This window comes from Lithobates pipiens, unplaced genomic scaffold (genome assembly GCF_037356315.1).
Source record: "Lithobates pipiens isolate NorthernLeopardFrog02 unplaced genomic scaffold, aLitPip1_a1.2 Scaffold_8, whole genome shotgun sequence".
Taxonomy (NCBI): domain Eukaryota; kingdom Metazoa; phylum Chordata; class Amphibia; order Anura; family Ranidae; genus Lithobates; species Lithobates pipiens.
This window is the reverse complement of record NW_027507903.1, coordinates 153,553,388-153,572,539: the sequence shown is the minus strand read 5'-3', so window position 1 is coordinate 153,572,539 and position 19,152 is coordinate 153,553,388.

Sequence of the window (19,152 nt, the reverse complement as noted above, 5' to 3'; positions counted from 1 at the left end):
CCCAGTCATAGAGACCACGCACAACAAAGTCAGGCGATTTGGATTTTCCCGTTTCGTACCAGCCTTTTCATGCTTCGCCTTACGTACTTGTTCTAATGTTTCTCTGTCCTTCTCCCACTATTCTTCCTCTTCTCCCCGCCTACTCCTCCCTGTCTTTGCTACTCTCTATGGTCGGTTGGCCCGGGTGGATCCCGAACTTAGACATGTCTTCCACCCACATATTGACTTATGGCCCCCTTGAATATATTAACATTAAATGTAAAAGGTCTTAACTCCCCCAATAAGCGGGTTAAAGCATTTCGCACTTTCGTATCCTTACAAGCTGGCATAGTGGCACTCCAAGAGACGCACTTCTCCTTGCACAATACCCCCAAGTTTTTCAATAGCAAATATCCTTTGGTATACACAGCCTCTGCAGCTACGAAGCAACAGGGTGTCCTCCTGGCTTTCCATCGTTCCCTCCCATTTACTCTTGCCTCTGCTATCAAGGACCCTGAGGGACGTTATATTATTTTAATAGGCTCCCTCCAAGAATCAGATGTCATTCTTGTCTCTTATTATGCTCCCAACTCTAATCCCATTCCCTTCTTGTCACACCTCTTTCAGGTGATCAAAACCCACCTTAAAGGCACCTTGATCATGTGTGGAGACTCAAATCTAGTCATCCACCCATCCATTGATAAATCTCCCTATGCACCAGACCATCAATCATTATCGATTCAATTTCGATCCCTGCTTCAACAATACTCCCTACTGGATACCTGGAGGGAATGCAACCCTACAAAGAAAAATTATTCCTTTTATTCCAACCCCCATAATTCGTTCTCTAGAATAGACCACATTTTTATCCCCATAGCATCTTCCCCAATATTGCTCCAATCCTCTATTCACCCAATTACCTGGCCTGACCATTGTGCAGTGATTACCACTATCTCTTCACTTATACCACAATCTAAGGAAAGGTCTTGGCGCATGAATGATAAATACCTAACAAACCAATCCAGACACTTTTCTGGCTCTCCGCCTTAGACAACCTGAGCGAGCCTACAAACCAATTAGGCTTAAAGTACATAATGGAGCCCATACTAGTAATCCAGCTAGAATAGTAAATGAATTTTCCAAATGCCTGGCCATACTATACGAATCTCCTGCCCCCTTCTCCCAGGATAGGGCTGAGGCCCTATTCCATGATCTGCTGATCCCTTCCCTCTCCACCCCGATTCGCACTACCATTGACGCAGAGATCTCGCCTCTTGAGGTACTCCAGGCTATCAAATTACTTAAACCTCATAAACAACCTGGCCCAGATGGGTTTACAGGGCTATATTATAAAAAAATTGCAGATATCCTGGCCCCTCTCCTGGCGAACTCTTTTAACGCCCTGTTAAGGGGGGGCTCCTTCGGTAGTGACACACTCACTGCCTCCGTCTCTATGATACCGAAGCCCGATACCGACCACACCGTATGGTCTAATTACAGACCTATATCGCTTTTAAATCTTGACATAAAACTCCTAGCAAAGATTTTATCTTCACGTTTGAACCCACACATTGGAGGGCTGATCCATAGAGACCAGATTGGGTTCATTCCCAAACGCCAAGCGAGTGACAATGTACGCCGGGTTATTTTACTACAGCATTTAGCCAGATCCTGAGGTATCCCCATGCACCTTTTATCTCTTGATATCCGTAAAACTTTTGAAACCGTGTCTTGGCCCTACCTCAAACACATACTACAAAGATGGGGTTTTGGCCCCCATTTCCTCCGCTGGATTGAAGCCCTATATGCCCACCCTCAAGCATTTGTCTGTTACTCCGGCTTCAGTTCTAGCAGATTCCCAATCCAACAAGGCACTAGGCAGGAGTGCCCTCGGTCCCCCCTGCTTTTTGCTCTCGCCATCGAACCATTAGCAGCCCTGATCCGATCCAACCCTGATATCCAAGGATTAGAGATAGCTTCCACGACCCATAAATTATGCCTCTTCGCGGATGACGCTCTCCTCTTTATCACCTCACCCCATACTACCCTGCCAAACCTTTTTAAGGTCCTTGACACATTCGCACAAGTCTCAGGTCTCGAGGTAAATCAGGCTAAATCTAGAGCCCTTGCAGTGTCCCTCCCTACACAGACTCTCCAATGTTTGCGTGCTAACTATCCGTTTCAATGGTCCACGTCTTATATTCCCTACTTAGGAGTTAAATTGACTAGTAACCCAGCCCATTTATACCAAACTAACTACCTACCCATGTTACGCAATCTTTCATCACTCCTTAATTCCTGGCAACCCCTATGTGTCTCCTGGCTTGGACGCATTGCGGCTATAAAAATGTCCCTGCTGCCCAAACTGCTATATTTATACAGAATACTCCCAGTCACGGTCCCGCTATACTTCCATAAGGCTATTCAAAGTCGAACTTTCAAGTATATTTGGGGTAATACGAGATCTAGGATTTCTAAGACTGTTCTTTTTCGGCATAAGCTTAAAGGGGGCCTGGGGATACCACATTTTAAAAATTATTACTACGCAGCTCAGCTGTCACAAATGGCCCTCTACCACGCTATGTCTGAAATCCCACTATGGGTCAGTCTGAAAGCAGTTGAGGCTCACCCCATATCCGTTTCAAATATACTTTGGCTCCCCCCTCAGACATGCAGATTACTTACTAATCCCGTTACGTGTCACTCCCTCAAAATATGGCGCATGGTACGCACCCCTTTTAAACTGCAATCTCCCCACCTGCCCTTGCTCTCGTTTATGGGTCACCCGAACTTCTATCCGGCCTACACGGAGCCAAGCGCCTTTTTGGCCTGGTCCCGTGCACGTCTTACCCGAGTGTGTGACCTGTCTTCAGGTAATTCTTTCACAACATTCCCTGACCTGCTGACCCAGGCCCAACTACCCCCTAGAGAATGTTTCCACTACCTGCAGATAGTCCATTTCTTTCAGACGCACATTAAGTCCAGTCCCAATCTCAACTCTATGTCCCCATTTGAATCCATATGCTCCTCTGATCCACATGCCCCAGGCATTATCTCATGCCTTTATTCCTGTCTCTCCACCGTATCTGAAGACCTCCCGCGTTACGCTGCTGCGTGGGCTGCAGACCTATCACTTAATCTTGACGCAGAGTCATGGACTGATATATGGACCAATACCAAAAATTCCTCACAGAATGTAGTGGCCTCTGAAGCGATCTATAAGGTCCTGATGCGGTGGTATTTGGTCCCCTTTAGAATTTCTAAATTTGTGCCTAACTACTCGCCCGACTGTTTTAGGGGTTGCAAAGACCGGGGCACTCATGTCCACATTTGGTGGACTTGTCCCATCGTGACAAATTTTTGGTCCATGGTCTTCCACTTACTAACTAAATTGATGCAACACCCCATAGATCCCAACCCAGCAATGGCCTTGCTGAATTGGCTACCCCAAGATCTTACTAAAGCTGAAAACCGACTCTTTCTCCAAGTAACAACTGTGGCTAAACAAATGATTGCGAAAGCCTGGAGGACACCTTCCCTGAATATAACTGAAACAAAACATAGAGTTACACAGGCAATGATTCATGATAAGATAGAGGCAGTCATCCTGGATAGGATCCCATTGTTTAATAAAATATGGCAACCTTGGGTAGACCATTTCCTACTGAAAGATTTTGATACTCGTCTCATGGCTCCTTAGCTCAGAATGGGCGCAAGTTTACTGTCCGTGGTTCGCGTGGGCCTTCCGACCATTCCCATTCCCTCTTACCTCTTCTACCCTATCCTCTGGTATTTCCTCTTTTCCTTTTTGTGTCCCTATTTCTTTCTTTCTTCTCATTCCTCTCCCTTTTTCCTAAATAATTTTTCCCTCACTCTCTTTCTTCTATACGTAAAACTTACTTCGCGGAACTCTCCTATCTACCGTTACCTCTGGTAATAGTTGTTATTTCAACAATGTTCCTTCTTTTGAGTCCGTAAGTTTGCTTTTACCCGGCCCCCTCCTGGGATACCGTACATCTGCTATACTTTATGTATAAATGGTCCATGGGCCTGTCTTAGAATCTTCTTATCTGGTTACTCTTTGTTACTGCTACCATTGTAAATAATTCTGCTTATTCTAGTGTGAATTACTTGACTTTTCAATAAAACTATTTGAAACAGAAAAGAATACAAAAGAAAAACTTTGGAAAATAACATAATAAAATAAACAAATTTGAATAGCAAAGATTATAATAGAATAGAAAAGAATAGAATATAAAATAAGAGAATAGAACAGGGAAGAATACAGTAGAAAAACAATGGAAAATAATAATTTACAATAAAAAATATAAGATTTGCCCATCTTCCGAAATTCAAATTGTGAATAAAATGAATTTGAATTTAAAAAGAAAAGATTATAATAGAATAGAAAATAAGAGAATAGAATAGAAAAGAATAGAATAGAAAATAAATAGAAAACAAATAGAAAAGAATAGAACAAAAATAGAAATAATATAAAATATAACCATCTTCCAAAATTTGAATTTTGAATAGAATGAATTTGAATAGAAAAGAACAACTGAAAATAATAGAATACAGTAGAAAATAATACAATAGAAAACAAAGGAAAATAATAGATTCAAATAAAAAGAATATAATATATAACCATTTTCGAAATTCTAAATTTGAATAGAAAAAGTTCTAATAGAATTGAAAAGAATAGAAAATAATAGAATAGAAAATAAGAGATTATAATAGGAAAGCATACAATAAAAAACAATGCAACATAATAGTTAAAATAAAAAGAATATAATATATATCCATCTTCTGAAATTCAAATCTGAACAGAATGAATTTGAATAGAAAAGATAGATATAAATATAATTGTAAGGGTAGGGAGAGTCACCCTTTAAGCTTATACTAAAAATATATAAGGGTAAGGAGCTTTAGGGGTTAAAAAAGGCATTTTATTATACTAGGAACTGCTTGCAAAGATATATACAAGATTTCACCTGCAAAACTTTTGCAAGATATTTTTGAAGTGCACAGTCGCTCTAAAAACAGGATGTATTCTGTGGTCAGAGCTAGCTTTTAGAGTTTTATAGGAAGTAGGAAACATTCATAAGGTGAAATGAAATTATGTGGTTTTATGTTCGAATTTTTATAGACAGTTTTAAGGTCATGAAATATATTTTTATACATATATGTCTGGGGACCTTTTATCAAAAATTCCCCTAAAAATTCTGCTTAATGTATGACGTACTAATGTCAATGTTTTATGATTGGTTATGTCTTGAATATCTTGTCTAATCCTGATTGGCTGACAATGCAATGTTTGAAGCACATAAAAGTGGTATCCAGGAAATAAAGAACTCGTAGTCATGATAATCCACAACGCGTATGGTTGTCTGACTTACCCAATTGATTGAGAGGGCTTTCCAGTGACCACTAAAGTCCAGCTCGAGCTAATCAAGGAGGGGCGCACCTAACAGAATTGGTACCAGAAGTGGGGTACAGCCATTAAACCAGGTAAGCTTTCTTTAAAATTACTTTTTATAAGTCTTTTTGAAAAGCTTACCTTGTTTATGCTGTATCTTGAACACTTCATGTAGATGTAGAGATATTGTGGTTTTCAAGACAATGATAATTTCTGTCTTTGAAAGAAGGTAGCTCGCTCAGTTAAGGAGTATGAAGTATTGAAATCCTCACTAGGTTGGCCGGGATTAAGCATAAGAATATAGACAAATAATTGAACATTTAAGTTTTCAATTACAAAGGACTGGTCACTGGAAACCTCTAGAATTAATGTCAGGACATTGTCCTGGGTATTTGTTGGCAGGACGCTGCCCCGAGTGTTTAACAGGCTTATTATTTGTATACAAATAATCTCTAACCTATTTGGTTGCTAGTGTTGATGGTGGTTATTATCACAAGGTGGGAAAAGCGTCCTTTGTTCCATGAAGGTGCATCACGGATACAAACATTAAGGTTTAATATACATAATACTTTTGTATTTCAAGAAGGTTTAACTGTTAAAGGTGTCAGGAAGGAGAGGTTACTACTGAGACTGGGAGTATATGTCAAACATTTAGAGAGTATTACAAAAAATTGTATACTGCACAGAAAGTGGGGATGGATGAGCGGATGGAAAATTTTTTAGGCTACCTAGAGATTCCACATTTGAATCAAGAGGAGAGAGAGGAACTGGAAGCCCCAATAACCTTGAAGGAGCTTCAGGAAGCAGTTGCGAGTATGTCAAATCAGAAATCACCTGGGGCGGATGAGTTGCCGATTGAAGTATATAAAAACGATGGTGAGATACTGCTTCCTGAACTTCTGGAAACTCTGAGAGGAGTAACCAGGGAGAGTAAACTGCCTCCCTCAATGATGGAGGCAATTATAATCTTGCTGCATAAGGAAGGGAAGGACCCATTGGACGTAGCAGCGTATAGACCAATTTCTCTCCTGTGCTCCAATGCAAAGATTGTTGCTAAAGTATTAGCATCCAGGCTTAATCGAATTATTGCAAGATTAGTGCATGTGGATCAAACAGGGTTCATAGCCAATAGGTCAACTAGCATAAATATCAGGAGAGCCTTTTTGAATTTACAGATTCCAACAGAGAATGATACGCCTGGAGCAGTAGTGGCACTAGATGTAACAAAAGCATTTGATAGTGTTGAGTGGGGATATATATGGAAAGTGCTGGGGAAATTCGGTTTTGGTCCCTCCTTCATCGGCTGGATTAGAATGTTATACGATAAACCCAGTGCAAGATTAAAAATTAATAATGAGCTTTCCGATAAAATAGAGTTGGAGAGAGGGACGAGACAGGGGTGCCCATTATCACCCCTGCTCTTCGCTCTTGCTATTGAGCCATTAGCCTGTGCAATTAGAGCAGACCGGGAGATAGTCGGTTTCTTAAGAAAAACCGGGGAGGAAAAAATTGCGCTTTACGCAGATGATATCTTGTTATTTTTGGGCGATATGGGACATTCATTAACAAAAGCAATAGGAATGGTGCAGGAATTTGGAGGTTTCACAGGGCTGGAGATCAATTGGGAAAAGTCGGAATGTCTCCCTATGGACCCTGCCAGTGAACCAACAGTTCTGGGAATCCCCCAAATGACAATAGTGGACAATTTGAAATATCTTGGGGTTGTTTTGACAAAGGATCCTAAGCAATTTATAAGTTATAATTTAGGTCCATTATTAGTTAAGTTTAAACAAAAAATTGCTATATGGAAGCGAATGCCTCTATCGGTGGCTGGTAGATGCAATTTGATAAAAATGATCTGGATGCCCCAACTTTTATATATATTGCATAATACCCCAATATGGATTAATAGAAGTTGGTTTAATAAGATCGAGATGCTGTTCAGGGAACTAATATGGAAGGGGGGGCAGGCCAGATTGCAATTGCGTATGCTCCAGCTACCGGTAGAGGAAGGAGGTTTCGCAGTCCCCTATCCGGAGTGTTACTTCTGGTCATCACAATTACAACAGCTAGGGGGAATTGACGTAGTGAATGGAGGAACCCCTAATGGGAGATTCGTTCTGACAGGATCCCCACATAAAACTTTGATAGAGACGTTGGAAGCAGATTCATTCCGGTATAGGTGCCCTACAGTAAAAATTATGTTAAAAATATGGGATATAGTTAAAAAAAAGATGGGATATAGGGAAGTAACAAAATATACCCCTCTCTGGAACAATAGAAAGCTACAAGAAATTTGGCGGGTTGGTACGATCTTAGGATGGGAAAAACGAGGTATTGAAAGGTTGATCCATTTGTATGGGGGCAGGTGTATTAAATCATTTGAAGAACTGCAAAAAGAATTCAAAGTACCACAAAATAAATTTTATGCATATATACAGGTGAGACACGCTTTAAAGACCCAGTTTGGGAGCTTGTCACTGGCTTGGGAAGAATTGCCACTGATACAGATGATAGCGCAAGTAGGCCCCACCAAAGCATTAATATCGAAACTCTATGCTCAGTTAAATAAACAGATTAATTGCAAGGGGAAAAATATGGTTGAGAAAGGGAAATGGGAGTCAGATGTGGGAAACTTAACACAAGCACAGTGGAAGATAATCCTGGAGGCGTGTCCAAAGGTTTCGGTCTCCCCTCCGCATAAGATATCCCACCTGATAGTGATTAATAGAGCATATTATACCCCCCAGAGGTTATTTAGGTTTGGTAAAAGAGCGGATGACAGTTGTCCTAGGTGTGGGGGGACGGGAGATCTAATACATATGCTCTGGAATTGCCCCAAACTATTTCGATATTGGAAAGGAGTGGTAGAGACACTGAGCGGGGTTTTTGGGATTGTGGTAGAACTAAATGCTGTGGGGTGTATATTAGGATATAGAGATGAGGAAGTAGAAAGAAAGGGAGTAACTATCGTAATATTAAGATGTTTATTCCAAGCCAGAAGGCTGATTGCTATGAGATGGCAATCAAGCCTAGCCCCCACAATGGGAGATTGGGTGAGAGCTGTAAGTGAATATTTATGTAAAGAGAGAGCTGTATATGTAAAATGGAATAATTTGAAAGAGTTTGATAGAAATTGGCAAAACTGGATAGAGAAGATATATACCGAGAGAGGGAAAAAAGGGATATAGGTATCGGGAATACTTTAGTAATAGAGCACAAAAAAAGAGAAAAAAACGGAGGGGTAATTTGGTAAAGGCATAAACATAGCAGTGGGGGGGGGGGGGGGAGGGTAGAGGGGTAGGGGGTTAAAAAGTGGAAAAACGGATGAACAAGGAAGAATGGGGGGTTATGGTATTTTTAGGATATAGTTTGTCATTGATTAGTTTATGTTTTTGTGTATGTGTACATGTGCCCAGCTTCCCCCTTCCTTAAATATCAGCCTCTTGGTTGGAAGGAATATGTACTAGAATTTTGGTAACTCTATTTATAAAACTATTTAAAAGATGTATGTATAAAGTCAAAAATTTAATAAAGATTAATTATATAAAAAAAAAAAAAAAAGGTGTCAGGAGTATCATTGAATTCAGAACAGGTGAACAATTTATAGTCTGTCCAAAACCATTAAGAGTGTGTTCTGCAACTGATGTATATAAATAGAAGTCATATTATAAGTTAAAGTATAAGAATTGAACATGAGAAATCAGCTGGGTAAGGGAGGTCCAGGAGGTAAGCTGGAACAGCCCACCCCATTTGATTTTGTGTTGGGAAATTATGGAAAACATTGTACTGAACCCTTTTGGGCAAACATACTATCCAGAGCACATACTCTCCAAATTTCGTGTTTAACTACTGATGGCCCTTGTTACCAGGAAGATTGGGAGGAGGTTACTAAAATTTGTGGGCAACACAAACAGTACAATTATCCACCATTTCCCCATGATAATGATAACATGATTGAATGTTACAAAATATGGTCAAAAGCTCTAAAAGAATATAAAAAGAGATTCCCTCAGACTATATACAAAGGTTCAAGACTTCCCTCAGTCCCGTCTGCTCCTATTGCTACCCCTTATGGGCAAGTAAGAAAAATTGCAACTAATTATGTGCCATTCGCACCCCCACCACCTTATGCCATGGTTAAAACAGATATAAAATCTCCTAAAACTAAAACAAAACTTTAGCCCTCCGATGAATTAATTATAGGAGCTTTAGTAGCCATAGCAGAACAAAAGGGAGAGAATTGGTTTAAACGGGAGGAGGATACCAGAAAGTCATTAGAATTCAACAGAACAATGCATAGGCACAGAGGGAACTTGAGGATGAGGAAGAAAGGCAAAGGTCATTAGAAGAGAAAAATTTAAAAAGACAACATAAAAGAAAGGAAATGGAAGAGGAAAATAAGAAAATTTTGAGTCAAATTACAGAAGGACAAATGAAGACTCGTTTTCAGACGAAAACGGCTCGAGGAATTCAGGGACATAGTTCTAGAAGTCGTTCTCGTTCTCCTATCCGGTCGAAGAGCGAGGAAGAAGAAGCTTCACAACAAATAGAGGACTCACAAGATGATGACCTCTCTTTAAAAATGAGTCACCTTTAAATGCCTCTCCAAAAGTCTGTAAATGAAACAGATAGTAGGACCCCAGATGAGGAAGATGTAACAGCCCTTAAATTTCCCCTTATTACTATGGGTACTACCCAATTACAAATTCCCTTGCCCCTAGGCACGGTCAAGGAAATTAAGGAAACATGTCCTAAACCTAAAAAGGATCCCAAGTCAGCTGTAAATTTTCTTAAAAGATACTGTCAAGGGGCAAGAATGTCTGGAGAGGATCTGGAAGTTATTATAACTGCTGTAGATCCTGAAACCACTGCAGAACTGAAAGTCACAGACTGAGTACGGGAATGAAAGTTATATGAAGATGAGGAAGATTGGACTGGCTTTTGGAACAAACTCCTAGCCGCCTGGAGGAAAGCATATAAACCAGAAATGCCCATAAATGATTTGATTGCATGTAAACAATAAACAGTGGAAGATTTTTATTCCTTTGTGTTGCGGTTGTTTAAAATGTACACATCCTGTGAAATTGATAGCCCACAATTGTTTGTCAGTACAGCCATGAATAACGGGGACCCTAAAGTCATACAAATTATAAAATTTGTTAATTCTGATTGGGGCACATAGAGTCCTAAAGATTTTATGGAGGACGTTAAAAAACAAGCATCCTCCGGGGTTTTTCATACAAAAGGGGGATTATTCACACAAACCGCATCTGACATCTCCCCTGGTATTTCTGCTATGTTTCCCACTCTCAATGACTGACCACCAGGGTCATATCCTCAGCCCTATGACAATTAAGGTTGTTTTAACTGTGGGGATCCTTCCCACTGGAAATCTGATTGTCCTCAAAGGAAGGGCTACAGACCACAGCGAGGTGGTCCAAGGAGAGCTGATTTCAGAGGCAGATATCAGGGAAGAGGTCAACAACACCAACAGGGATATCCGCAAGAACAAAAACCTACTCACATACAAAATGAAAGTAGAACTCCCGATCGCCCTCCAAACCAACCTTATCCAAACCAACCTACTAACAGACAGCCCATAGAGCCAAGAAATTCAGTGGATTTAATTCAGAAGGACTGGCTGGGGTACAGGGATAATAATCCCCATAACCCCTTCCACCCTAGACCATAGGGACGCCCGTAGCATGTTCTCACCTTGGTAATGCACTTTTTCTCTTCTCATTGGAAAACGCTTCCACAAGTAGTTCTAAAAGTTGAAGGACATATGGTAATTTTCCTAATTGATTCAGGTGCGTCTAGTAGTTCTTTAAATGACCCCAAGTTTATCAATGAGAATTGTACCAAGGGTTGCTCTGTGGGAATAAATGGGACTGATGTTACACACAAAATCACTGCACCTCTAGAAGTGACCGATCTAGAAGATAAACTACTGACCAAACAAATCTTTGCCATCTTGACCGAATGTCCCTTATGTCTGATGGGGAGAGATCTATGGGGCACATAGAGTCCTAAAGATTTTATGGAGGACGTTAAAAAACCAGCATCCTCCGGGGTTTTTCATACAAAAGGGGGATTATTCACACAAACCGCATCTGACATCTCCCCTGGTATTTCTGCTATGTTTCCCACTCTCAATGACTGACCACCAGGGTCATATCCTCAGCCCTATGACAATCAAGGTTGTTTTAACTGTGGGGATCCTTCCCACTGGAAATCTGATTGTCCTCAAAGGAAGGGCTACAGACCACAGCGAGGTGGTCCAAGGAGAGCTGATTTCAGAGGCAGATATCAGGGAAGAGGTCAACAACACCAACAGGGATATCCGCAAGAACAAAAACCTACTCACATACAAAATGAAAGTAGAACTCCCGATCGCCCTCCTAACCAACCTTATCCAAACCAACCTACTAACAGACAGCCCATAGAGCCAAGAAATTCAGTGGATTTAATTCATATGGACTGGCCGGGGTACAGGGATACTAATCCCCATAACCCCTTCCACCCTAGACCATAGGGACGCCCGGAGCATGTTCTGACCTTGGTAATGCACTTTTTCTCTTCTCATTGGAAAACGCTTCCACAAGTAGTTCTAAAAGTTGAAGGACATATGGTAATTTTCCTAATTGATTCAGGTGCGTCTAGTAGTTCTTTAAATGACCCCAAGTTTATCAATGAGAATTGTACCAAGGGTTGCTCTGTGGGAATAAATGGGACTGATGTTACACACAAAATCACTGCACCTCTAGAAGTGACCGATCTAGAAGATAAACTACTGACCAAACAAACCTTTGCCATCTTGACCGAATGTCCCTTATGCCTGATGGGGAGAGATCTTATGTCATCTTTAGGACTAACCATCAAATTTGACTTACAAGGGGGGATGACGGCTAAAGCAGTTAACTGTGACTTAACTATGCCTAAGCGAAGGGACCTGACATTTTACTTCATGTCCATACCAGCCCCCCTGGAAAATCACCCAAATTGGGGCGAAGTCCAAGACAGATGTAGGACATATCAAATGCACTCCATATGTCTCTACTTTCAAGTCCGACATTTCTCCCATCTTTCAGAAACAATACCCATTACACACTCAGAAACTACAGGGCATACAGCCACAAATTGAAGATTACTTACAAAGGGGAATCCTCAAACCAATCATCAGCCCCTGGAACACGCCCATAAATCCTGTTAGAAAGGCCAGTGGGGAGTGGAGGATGGTGCAGGACCTACGGGGAATAAACAAATGCATACAGCCCCTCCCGCCTTTAGTTTCAGACATTACTGGGGTCTTTGTGAATATTCCTGCTACATCCAACACTTACACTGTACTAGACTTATCCAATGCTTTCTTTAGCATTGATGTACATGAGGATTTTCAGGAAATCTTCGCTTTCACCTGGAGCCCTGGCCAGCAACTGACCTGGAAGCGTCTCCCTCAGACCTTTTCTATGGTCTTGAAAGTCACATTGGATGATTGGGTACCACCTCAGGGATCAGTCCTACTACAGTATGTAGATGACCTACTGTTGTGTAGTGAGAGCGGGACACAGTGTTCAGTGGACTCTGAAAGCCTGATGAACCACCTGTTTCTCAAGGGCCACTTGGCATCTCGGAAAAAGATCCAGTGGTGCAGGGACAAGGTGGAATACCTAGGATGTATTATCTCAGGCGGGACATGACAGGTGTCCCCTGAACGAGTCAAAACTCTGACCTGTCTCGGTCCCCCGAAGGATAAGGCAGCGCTCCTTTCCTTCCTCGGCTCTATCGTCTACTGTAGGCAATGGATCCCAGACTGTTCTTTTTATGACTCAGTCCTACGCCCTGCCACTGCATTGACTGCCCCAAAACAGGTCACATATACTGAGGAAATGACACAAGCTTTTAACTCTTTGTTACGGTCCTTGGCCAGTGCCCCAGCACTGGGCTTGCCAGATTACAGAAATCCTTTGCACTATACTGTGTAGTCAGGGGCCCTGTATTTGCTGAGGTTCTAGCGCAAATGCACGGCACTCACTACCGCCCCGTGGCCTACCTTTCAAAAAAACTACCAATTCAAGTCCAGGGCATGCCTGCTTGTTTACAAGCTGTGGCTGCTTGTGCTATGACTGTAAAGGAAGCATCAAAAATTACTCTCGGCATCTTCTACAAAACATGTCAACTCAACACATGACAGCTCAGAGATCCATGGGTTATGAGATTGTGTTATTGAACACACACGGACTCACAGTAAAATCATGCTCTGAAACTACCCCAGCAGTTAGATTGTTACACTCCTTACTTAGACTGCCCATTGCAATCACTCCCACCCATGACTGTTCTAAAGAATTGATTAATACAACTTCGCCAAGACCGGACTTCACTGACACTCCCAACCATGAATTTCTAGACATTTTTGTTGACGGAAGTTGTTCCAGACCATCAGATAGCACATATAGAACAGGATATGCAGTAGTTACTTTGCCTGATGTGATTATTGATGCAAAAGCACTGACAGCCACTTCAGCACAACAAGCTGAACTCCATGCCTTAACTAGGGCATGTCAGTTATTTCAGGGACAGAAAGTGAACATTTACACTGACAGTAAATACGCTTTCAACGTAGCCCATGATTATGGAATGATCTGGATTAATCGGGGGTTTAAAACCGCAGACAACAAACAAATTGCCAACCAAAAATGGGTGGAAAACCTCCTGCAAGCACTACATTTACCATCCAAAGTTAATATTATAAAAGTGAATGACCATTCTTATGACAAAACAGAAACTACTAAAGGTAATAATTTAGCTGACAGAGCAGCCAAAGCTGCAGCTAACGAGACACCTGTGGAGGAAACTCAAATGTTGTTCTCAACAGATTTCTTATCTCCTGATTTTCCCTCCACAGCTTGTATAAAGAAAAGCACAACCCGAAGACATAGATTGCTGGGTTCATGCAGGTTTGACATGCAATCCGGATAGGTTGTGGTCAAACAAGGAGGGAGTCATAGGGATCCCAGAAGCTGTTGCTCCCTTAATCCTGTCATACCTTCATGGTCCTGGACACATAGGAAAAAAAAACCTTTTACAACTGTATAACCAAAGCTTTTGCACACAGAAAGCACATTCTCTAGTCAGTCAGCTAGTGGACTCATGTCTCACCTGTGCACAAAACAATGTTCAAGGTCTAAAACATGGTTTACATGGACATCTCCCACCCCCTTTGGGTCCCCTGCAAGATATACAGATAGATTTCACACATATGCCAAAACAAAAGGGAAACATCAAATATCTTTGCGTGATGGTGGACAAATTTTCTTCCTGGCCGGAAGTTGTTCCTGTTACAGGATAGACCGCAGGGATAGCCACCAGATGCATAATCAATCATTGGATCAGTAGGTTTGGTTTACCTGCTACCATATACTCTGACCAGGGGCCCGCTTTTACAGCAAAACTCACCCGAGAGTTAGTGAAAGTTCTGGGTATACAATGGAAGCTCCACATTCCTTACCATCCACAGAGTGCAGGAGTAGTGGAAAGGATGAACAGGAACATTAAGGACAAGCTAAAGAAAGGCCACACAGGGTACTATGAAGAACTGGCTTCATTTCTTGCCAGGGGTACTCTTCCAGATAAGAACCACCCCCCATGCCAGGACAGGACTCTCCCCCTTTGAAATCCTAATGGGTAGGCCAGCACAAAAAGCCCCTAAAATAGGTGAGGAGTCTAACTTATATTCCTTACAGGAAGAGCACGTGAAACATTTGGTAAGTAGCCTTACTGAAAACTATGACAAGGTTGCTGTCACCTTTCCTCCTCTTTCCACAGAGCCAACACACCCCTTCATACCAGGAAACCCCAATTCTGCTTCTTAAATGGAGCAGGGAGAGATCTCTATAATGCTCAGTTCAGTAGAGACACTTTGGTAAATTTCACCATGTTAGATTTGCCCCTATTTCTGAATGGTACAATAGAAGTAGAAGGACTACTTACACATAATATCCCTAACCTAGATGATCGGATATCCAATATGTCCCGTTATAATATATCCAAATGTGCCAGAGGATATAACTTATCCCGAGCACTTGAATGGCTGCAAGACACACATATGAAAAACCCTTGGATGGGGGAAGAGGAAGATGATACCCCCTCATTAGGAGATTGGCTGTGCCTTGTAGGGCTCCGATCTAAACTAAGTTCCCCCAAAATAGTACCAGCACCCCATGTTCCACATGGGTGGATGGTTTGTTGTGGCTTGTGGTGTCACACCACTATTCCCTACCCCATGGACAGGAAAACAGCTGACTGGTGTACTCTTGTAGAAATGATACCCTTCATGGGAACCACGACAGGAGATTCTCCTGTCTCAATGGTACCAGCACATGGCCACTTAGAGTTTGGGAGGCACAAAAGGGAAATTACTACCTGGTGGGATAAAGTGTTTGCATGATTCGGTGGAGCAGGTATATACAATGCTCTCGCCAAGGTGGATGAATTTGGGATGTTAGTAGATTCTTGGATGAATGAAACCGCTGTAGACATAGGATTGCTAAATGAGGAACTGAGAAAGATTTTGTTTGAACAAGAATTTATTAAACAGAAACAGGAAAGAATGATGATGATCCTCACTGGACTTTGTAACGTTACAGGAGACAGAAGCCTGTGCTGCACATATATGAATAATCTAACTAAACCATCAGAGGACCTGCAGATAACTGATTACTATGAAATTATAAAGGGACACAGTGATGAAAGGGCAAAATTACAGGGCCAAATGAGACGTCTGGGAGACTCCTGGAATCCATTCTCTGGAGTGGGAGGTTGGTTTGGTTCATTCTGGGATAGTATCATGAATTTCTTTAAGAAAGTAGGAATAATCCTCATCATCATACTTATCCTGGGAATTGCAATCTATGCCACCATTAAGATTATATTCTGTCTAATGGGCAAAGCTACCAAAATCAAACCTTCCACTTCAGACCCAGACACAGCCATGGCTATGTTCTACTCAGAACATAGGTGGTACTGAAAATGATCAGGAAAGGACTTCGTCTTTCATGATCAGAGGAGGGATTGTAAGGGTAGGGAGAATCACCCTTTAAGCTTATACTAGAAATATATAAGGGTAAGGAGCTTTAGGGGTTAAAAAGGCATTTTATTATACTAGGAACTGCTTGCAAAGATATATACAAGATTTCGCCTGCAAAACTTTTGCAAGATATTTTTGAAGTGCACAGTCGCTCTAAAAACAGGATGTATTCTGTGGTCAGAGCTAGCTTTTAGAATTTTATAGGAAGTAGGAAACATTCATAAGGTGAAATGAAATTATGTGGTTTTATGTTCGAATTTTTATAGACAGTTTTAAGGTCATGAAATATATTTTTATACATATATGTCTGGGGACCTTTTATCAAAAATTCCCCTAAAAATTCTGCTTAATGTATGACGTACTAATGTCAATGTTTTATGATTGGTTATGTCTTGAATATCTTGTCTAATCCTGATTGGCTGACAATGCAATGTTTGAAGCACATAAAAGTGGTATCCAGGAAATAAAGAACTCGTAGTCATGATAATCCACAACGCGTATGGTTGTCTGACTTACCCAATTGATTGAGGGGGCTTTCCAGTGACCACTAAAGTCCAGCTCGAGCTAATCAAGGAGGGGCGCACCTAACAATAATCATCTTCTGAAATTTGAATTTCAATTATAATGAATTTGAATTTGAATAGAAAAGATTAGAATAAAAAAGATTATAGTAGGATAGAAAAGAATAGAATATAAAATAAGAGAACAGAACAGGAAAGAATACAACAGAAACCATCAAATGGGATTTTGCACCAATTTTGTTTGGATGCTGCATCTGCCACCCACGGCTTTAGCCACAATGCTCTTTTGGCCATGACAGCATGTAACATTGCCCTGGCTGAATATCTCATAGTGTCTATTGCAGCCTCTCCAATAAAATCTGTCGATATTTTAAGCTCATCCAAAGCTTTAATAATATCATCTTTGGGGACATCGTCTCGAATAGCCTCCTCGATATTCTCTGTCCACACTTTGACCGCATTGAAAACTGAAGCCAGGGCCACCGCTGGTCTGCAGGCTCCGTCGGCTAACTGGTAGGCCTTCTTCAGGTCCGCATCTATTCGTCTATCCTATGGGTCCTTAAAGGAAGCCGAATCTTCTATAGGAAGGGTAATATTCTTTGCTAGCCACACTATCGCTGCATCAACTACCGGAGGAGTGTCCAGGAAAGCCGCGTCCTAATCCGCCAGAGGATATAACTTCTGTAGCCTATTCAAGGAAAAATGTTTGTCCATTTTTTCCATTTACCCTCCACTTGATCTTTTAATTCCTCCAGGAAGGGGAAAAAATGTTGTTTTTTCTTTAGGAAAGGAAAAAAAGTCAGCTTTTTTTGGAGGCTCTACTGCTTCTTCCCAACCGATGGCTTGTTTAACCACCAATACAAATGTTTGCACTAGCGAAAAATGGAATCCAGACAGATCCGATTCATCTAGGGAGTCCTCCGAGTCACTTTTGTCTCCAGCTCGGGTAGGTGGGCTTGATGTAGCGCCTGCAGGGGCTGCAAAAGACGGGCCAGGAGCGGATAACTCAGGAGACTGAACCTGGCCGCCAGAGGAACCCTCTGCGGAGAGGGGTTCGCCTGCATTAGTTCAGTTAAGGAGTCTTTGACTACTCTTTTAATAAGGTCTGTGACCTGCTCAACTTCGGTCCCCTGAATCGCATAACCCTGCAAGCAATTTTGGCAGATATGTTTATCTGGTAAAGGCATCGCTCCACATGCCCTACACACTTTGATCTCTCGTCTGGATGGGTTGCTTGACTTTTTAGACTGATGATGGGAGCAAGACGAACGGCTGTGTCTTGAACTTGGAAGGGAGCGTCCACTTTGGTGGCCAGAAGTCTGGTTAGACGTGTTCTGGTGTATAGGACTGAAACGAGAGTAACAGCACAAGGCACTCTTTTAATCTAATTCCTTTCTTTTTTTTTTCTTTTTTTATATAATTTATGTATGTGCCCTTACCTAAGAAAGTGAGAGTCTTGGTCAAACGGCGGCTGGCTCATAATTGTGAAGGCAAGTAAGGGCGGAAAAGATGACTGAAATAGAAGCTAAAAGAATGGACAGGAAAGAAATAAAGTCTCCAAGAAAAATTGTCATTATCTAATTCTACAAAAAAAAAATCTTATATATATATATATATATATATATATATATATATATATATATATATATATATATATATATATATATATATATATAATTTTTCTTTATTACAGATGATATATATATATATATATATATATATATATATATATATTCAACTAACTGCAAGCGAAAAAAGGAAATATTCCCCTAAGACCCCATACACATATATATATATATATAAAAAAAAAATATATATATATATATATATATATATATATATATATATATATATATATATATATATATATATATATATATATATATGTATATATACACATATACACACACACATTCATAAACATATTGACTAATCCTTACCGCATACCAAAGTATACAAACTACACAAAGGTTTAATCACTCAATTAAATTAAATAAATTAAACATTATATATATATATATATATACACACACATACACATATAGACTTGTGCACAACGGAAAATTTCGTTTAGTTTCGGTTCGTTGTCATTCGTAAAATACATAATTTGTTCTGTTATATTCGTTATGTTACGTTAATATGTTTTC